A 7,481-nucleotide genomic window follows, 5' to 3' on the forward strand; every position below is an offset into this window, starting at 1 on the left:
GATTATAGGATTACAACGGAAGAATGTGACGTTAACAGAATTAATATACAGTGTGGTGGATGAGACGAATGAGAAGGATGAATTGCTTATGAAGAAGCATAGACCTGCTGATATCCCTAGGAATGCCGAATGGGGCATTTATCATTAGATATTGATTCCCACACAGGTGATAAGAAAGGTGATCACAGTAGCGCATGAAACAGGACACATGGGAATAAGAAAGACAGCGAAGAAGATTATGAAACACTTTTTCCGGCTGGGCATGCATGAGGATGTGAGCCGGTTTTGGCGTGCATGTCCCGTTTTCCAGAGGGCTGAAAAGACTAACGAGTACTCAAAGTAAGCTCTCTTACACCCGATTGAAGTATGAGGAGAACCCTTCACCAAGATAATGATGAACATTGTGAGTCCATTACCGAGAACGAAGAAAGGCCACAAATATATGTTAACTTTAATGTGTCCAGTGACAAGATACCCAGAAGCCATACACATCAGGAACATCAGTGCCAAAATAATCGCGGAAGAGTTACTAGACTTTTTTACCAAGTTTTGTATTCTGGAAATTCTTAAGAGTAACAGAGGAAAAAATTTCACGTCAAAATTGTTTCAGGACATTATGAAACCGTTGGATGTGAAACAACAACTGTCTACTGCTTATGACCCAGAGACCCAAGGTGCATTAGAGAGATTTCATTAAACCCTAAAGCGGATGTTAACCAAGTACTGCAACGAAACAGGAAATGAATGACACATTGGACTACCGTTGATGTTATTTAAGGTACGTAATGCTTATCAAGTATACATGGGATGTAGCCAGAATGAAATGGTGTTCGGACGAGAAGTAGGAGGACTGATTCAAATGTTGGCAGAAAAATTGAAAGATTGAGAGGAAACGTATGGAGAATATGTCAGGAATTAGAGGAAAAGGATCGGCGAGATCAGGAAATTTTCACTAGAAAACCTGAAAACGAGCCAAGGATAAATGAAGAAAAGGTTTTATAAGAAAAGTAAGGACTCCCAGTTTGCGGTATGACAACTGATGTTGGTTTTATTACCAATGAGGAGATTCCCTCTCACCAACAAGTTTCAAGGACCAAAGGTAGGTACACGTTAACTTATTGAAACCGAAACTTCACAGGTGTGTAGGGCGCAATCTCTTCCATCCACTAAGACGAATGCAGATATAAGGTAGGGGCTGTAAGCAAGGTGATTAACTCGTCCATCATTAAGAGATTAATCGAGAATTTATGTCATTTGAAAAAGGGAGAGCAATAGGAATTAAGCCGATTGATTAAAAGTTTCTTTAAAACTGTCTCAGACGTCCTGAAACGGGCCAACTTGACAAGGCATGAGATACACCACAAGACCACGGAAAGACCATTCAAACAACGCGCTTATCAATTGTCCCCGTATCACCGAGAAGTCATAAAAGAAGTGGACTATTTGTTACAAAACAGATTAGTCAAACAAAGCTCTAGCCATTACACTTCTCCGTGCATGCTCAAGAAAAATCCCGACGGATCTTTCACGATGTGTACAGACTATCGAAAATTGAATTCGATCAGTGTGGACGACAATTATCTGTTGCCACTCATAGACCAACTACTCGACAACATTAGACAAGCGAAGGTTTGTCTCTAAGATCGATTTATTAAAAGGATATTTTCAAATTCCTTTGGACGACAATGCAAAATTATCATCAGCTTTTATAACTCCGTTTGTGTTGTACCAATACACAGTCAGGCCCTTTGGTCCAATGAACGCACCCGCTACCTTTCAACGAGTGATGGATAAGCTTCTCGGATCGATTGAAGGAGTAGGCTTATATCTCGACAAGATTGTAATATATTCATAAACCTTGGAATTGTTTCAAAAACTGTGAGGAGCATTTCTGAAGATTAACCTGGAGAAGTGCGATTTTGGAAAGACAACAGTTCGGTACTTAGGATTTGAAGTTGGAAGAGGGCACTAATGTCGAAGGAATAAGGAAAACTTCAACCCCCTACAACGAGGAAGCAATTGCAACTATTTTTATGGATGGCAGGATTTTAGACAGTTTTGCCCTAATTTTTCAGCTGTAGTCGCTCCCTTGACAGATTTAACTAGCCCCAAGAAAAAGTTTGTATGGAACAGCTAGTGTCAGAAATCCTTCGACAAGATAAAGGCCATAATAACTTCGAAACTGATGCTGCAAGCACCGCAATTTCAACAAGAAATTCCTTGTCCAAGTGGATTCGTTGGACAATGGGATTGGGGCTGTCCTATTGCAAGAAGGCAAGGAAGGAATTCCTCACTCCGTCAGTTTTATGTCATCAAAGCTGAAGAAGAATCATCTACCTTACTTGGCAGTTGAAAAGGAACTGCTAGTGCTAATCACAGAGATAAGGAAGTTTGAAGTTTATGTGAATAGACCACAGAATGAAGAAATTATGTTTTATTCAGATCACAACCCTTTAACTCTTTTTAATAAAATGAAGAATAATAATGAAAGATTAACTAGGTGGCCATTATGTTTGCAACAATATTGTATTAATTTAAATCATATATCGGGTAAAGATATCGTAGTTACAAATTTTCCATCTCGGGCTGAATCGGCGGATAAAGGCCCAAAATAAATAATGTTTTTTGGAGGAGCTATCTTACAAAACTGGTCTTCATAAGAGCAGAATATTTTATTCAAGTATTTTATTTATGTATTTAAGAGATGTATAGCCAGCTCGTAGGGTGAATTCCTTTAGTTGTATTTTCATTCAGTTTCGTAAATGTAGATATACATTATTTCAAAGAATTAAATTTTTATTTCATGAACTTTTGTAACAAAGTCAAGTGTAATCTTGTTAAAATGTTACGAGAGGAAGTGGGTGGAGTTAAGTGAGAGAGAATTGCCTTGCAAACAAAGTTAGTACCCCTCCTTCAAATTGCTAAGTTGGCAGCCTTACTCCTCTTGAGCCATGCCCCCACGCCATGAGAAGGATTTACTAGAGATTTCTAGAGTGAATTGAGTCAATATATAAGGACCTAGCAATGCATAGGAGACAGAGATGTAATATAAAGTAAGTAGTCCTGTAAAAAAGTAGTTCATGCATGAGCACGAATACATACATGTACACAAATAACGTCTGTCTGAATAAAGTTCTCAACCAGTAAACATCGTCATCCTTGGACTCTTGACAACAAAAAACATTACATGGTGGCAGCGTAAGAGTGAACCTAATATGAACAGTGTTTAGAAAATGGACAGTGAATACAATGCTGTGTCGGAGAATGACGAGAAGCAGTGAAACTTATGAGTATTTGTATTGTCGGCACCACCATTTTGGATGGCGGTGAGGAAACGATCTAAGAAACAACAGTCAAGTGTGAGCAGAGCGCTAGGGTTTGTTCTGAAAAAAAAAATAGAACGGAAAATCGTGATAATGGCAGGAACTCATGGGGCAGTGCCATACATGGACTGGTCTTTTGCTAACATACGAGAAGCTTTCAAACTTTTCCACCAGCGCTTTGACTTCTACTTCAGTTTCAAAGACATTAAGGAAGAAAATCAAGGACCATATACTATTTCTCTCATGAGGGCCTGAAGAAATACAATTCTTGGACCTTTGACAGGGAAGAAGATAAGAAGAATGCAGAAAAGGTTTAGGAAAAGTTTGAGGCAAAACTGGATAGGAAAACCATATTGCGTATTGCCCGCTTTTACCTCTAAAAATTCAAGCAGAAAGAGGCAGAGACCATTGACCACTTCCTTGCCCGATGCAGGTTGCAGGCAGAGATGTGCAATTTTCGCAACAACAAAGAAGCTCAGGAACAACTCATCGAGCAGCTAATCACAGGAGCTCGTCACCAAGAGCTACAGAAGGACTTGTTGGCCAAGAATGAGAAGCTGACGCTGTAGGAAGCTCTGGACATGGGAAGTACACACGATGTATCACTCACTAACATGCGCCAGCTAGCGTAGGTGTCGAACCAGAAGAGCCAGTTAGTAAGTGCCGTGAACCGAGCCCAGAACTTGTAGTGTCATAGCTGTGAGGGAACTCATGAATACAAGAAGTGCCCGGCCTGGGGTACTACGTGTTCTGAGTGTGGAGGATAAAACCACTGGGCGAAGATATGCTACCCCCCAAAAAACGACAGTCAGCAAACAAGAGGCGGAACGGTGGAGCCAGCCACGATTGGTCCATGTACAGGGAATTTGATCAACTATCGTTTGTCGCCATCACAAACAGCAGTCAGAAGTCAGACCATCGTCACGAGGCAATTGCGGAGCTGGACATCGTCCTACCCAATCGGCCAGGAACTCAGCTTTTGAAGGTAAAGATTGACACGGGTGCTGAATGTAATACCCTCCCACTGCGAATATTCCATATGTTCCCTAATAGAGTCGACAACTGAGGACTACCACAACCAGGTGTGACCAACAGAGTGTCAACATCACACACAGCAAGCAATGGTTCCAAGATACGGCAGTCTGGGACTGTACAATTCTGGTGTGCGTATAAAAGGAGCGATTGGCAGGGCACAAGCTTCTTCGTCGTGGATACCACGGGGCCAGCAATACTCAGGTTGCCAAGCCTGAGACAGATGAAGCTCGTCATTTTGCACTGTACGATCCCAACAGAAGCGACATCGCCGATCAACTCGACTAAGGACCTCGTGAACAGGTACCTGGATCAATTCGACAGGGTCGGTAACTTCCCAGGCATGTATCACAACGTGCTAAAACCTGACGCAAGTGCCCTATCCGTATCAAGGATAAAATCAAGGAGCTCGACAAGATGGCCGAACAGGGCATCATACAGTAGATCAAGGAGCTCACTATCTTGGTGAGCAGCCTGGCCTATGCATGCAAAAGCAATGGAAAATTACGTGTTTGCCTGGATCCCAAGGACCTCAACAAGGCCTTCAAAAGATGTCACTACAAGATGCCAACAATGGAGGAGCTGACACACAAGTTCGCTGGCTCTAAACACTTCTCAAAACCGGATGGAAAAAAGGGATATTGGTCAGTGAAACTCGACCCTGAGTCACAGCTGCTCATGACCTTCAACTCTCCCTATGGTCGGTACTGCTTCCAACGCATGCCTTTCGAACTGGTGATGTCCCAAAACGTCTTCCAGCAAAAAATGGATCAGATACTGGAGCTCTGCCCAGGTACTCTAGGGATCGCCTATGATGTTGTCGTGTATCACTAAAGAAAAAGGACTTGTCTTCAATAGCGCCAAGTATGAAATCTACCAAAACTAAATCCTCTTCTTTGGTGCTGTGTACGACAAGGAGGGAGTACACCCCGTCCCGTCCAAGGTAGAAGACATCAAGGCCCTGATCAGTCCGACCAACTCGACAGAGCTACAAGAGCTGCTAGGGATCATCACGTATATGGTGCCGTTCATCCCGAGGTTGTCGGACCTGACAGTTCCGATGATAGAGCTACTCAAAAAGGATACAGAGTTTGACTGGTCGCCAAGTGACAAGAACGCATTACACAAAATAAAAGAACTGATCTTCGCCAAGGTCACGTTGACTTACTTCGACCACAGTAAGGAAACAGTAATCCAAGTCGATGCATTGACAAAAGGACTTGGTGCTGCACTCACACAGGAAGGAAAGCCGGTTGCATTTGCATCGAAAAGCCTGACCCTAACAGAACAAAGGTATGCTAACATTGAAGGTGAATTGTTGGCAGTTGTCTTCGGGTATAAATGTTTCCACACTTATCTATATGGCAAGTCCTTTGTGATTGAGCGTGACCATAAGCCGCTGGAAATGATCAGCCCCAAGAACCTAACTGCCACTCTGCCGAGACTGCAGATGATGCTTCTGCGTCTTCAAGGTTACGCCATGAACATCTGTTACCGACCCGGACGAGAGATGATCCTGGCGGATGGTCTCTCAAGACTGCCCAATAAAAAATGCAACCCTAACCATTGGTCCTTCTCTCAAAGTACATCTCGTCCAGTTTTCAGGGAGAAAACAACTCCAGCTGCACACCGAGACCAAAGCAGACCTGGTGCTATCACAACTGAGGGACCAGTTCCTGAGAGGATGGCCCAAGACACAAAGAGAAGTCACGAGTCAGCTCTGGCCCTACTGGTCCTACCGAGATGAACTGAATATCGAGAAGGGTATCATTCTCAAAGGTGAGCGAGTGTTAATCCCAAGAAGCATGACGGGTGAGATCTTACAGAGGATCCACAGTGGACACCAAGGAAGCAAATTATGCAAGATTCGTGGAAAAAGGTGTGTTTTTTTGGCCTGGCATCAATAACGATATTGGTGAACTGCCAGGAGAACCAGAAAAGTCAAGGACCAGAGACACTACAATCTCATGAGATCCCAACTTGTCTATACCAACTCGTGGCTACAGACCTCTTCCATTTCAATGGTCAGGAATATCTGCTCATGGTGGGCTATTATTCCAAGTTCCCCTTCGTATTCCAGCTAGTCGATCGCGAGTATCACCAAACAGCTATTTGGCAAGCAAGGAGTATCAGTATGTATTGTGAGTGATAATGAACCGCATTATAATTTCCACGCATATAAGTCATTTGCTGCAGAATGGGGAGTCGAGCATATAACGTCATCACCCTGCTATGCACAGTCAAATGGTTTCGCAGGACCTGTAGTTCAGTCCATGAAGTCGACCATGAAAGGCGCTGGCAAGTAAACGCGACATGGATATGGCTCTGGCCTGTCTACGCTCAACACGAATCGACCACGCCTGGTCAGTGATCTCCCAGTCCATTGTCGTAACATGTACGAGTACGCAGATGAGGTACAGAAGAGACTTCAGCAACGGCCGAGTACACAAAAGGCATATTACAACGGATGCGCCAAGGATCTCCCGCCACTCGGGCCTTGGCCAGAAGTTCGAGTAGAGAACCAGGAGTCCAGGAAGTGGTCATCAGAGACTGTGAAACAAGTGTACTCCGAGCCACAGTTATATATCGTAGAAACTGAGGAAGGTAAAACCCTGCGACGCAACTAGAGACAACTCCGTGACACACCCGGGTCACAATACTACACGGTAGAGGAACCCAACACACAACCCACACACGACGGCGCGACAAGACCACTTGCGCACAAAGTAGGCTCCAGTCAGTCGCAACCTTCATCCAACCCCATCGTCCCGCCGGCAGAAGTCTGCAACAACTCGCTGTCCAGGAACACGAGCAGGGTGTAGGTCCAAGCCTCACCATTCCAGCATAACCCAAGACCAGCACCTGCGTCGGTCGCCACACAATCCAGCAGGGTAATAAGAAAACCACACCGTTACAACCAGTAACATTTTAATCTTTATCATGTTTGAATTGTATTATAGAATGGACATGTTAATCTGTTAATGTGAAATTGTGTGAAACCATGGTAGTAAAAAAGAAAATATCATAACTTGTAGGCTATATATTGGTATCATTTGACTGTATGCATATTATGCTGATTCTATTATATCATATGTTCAATTTTGAATATTTTGTGTAAAAAAGTGA

The sequence above is a fragment of the Palaemon carinicauda genome, chromosome 14 (genome assembly GCF_036898095.1).
Source record: "Palaemon carinicauda isolate YSFRI2023 chromosome 14, ASM3689809v2, whole genome shotgun sequence".
NCBI classification, from domain to species: Eukaryota; Metazoa; Arthropoda; class Malacostraca; order Decapoda; family Palaemonidae; genus Palaemon; species Palaemon carinicauda.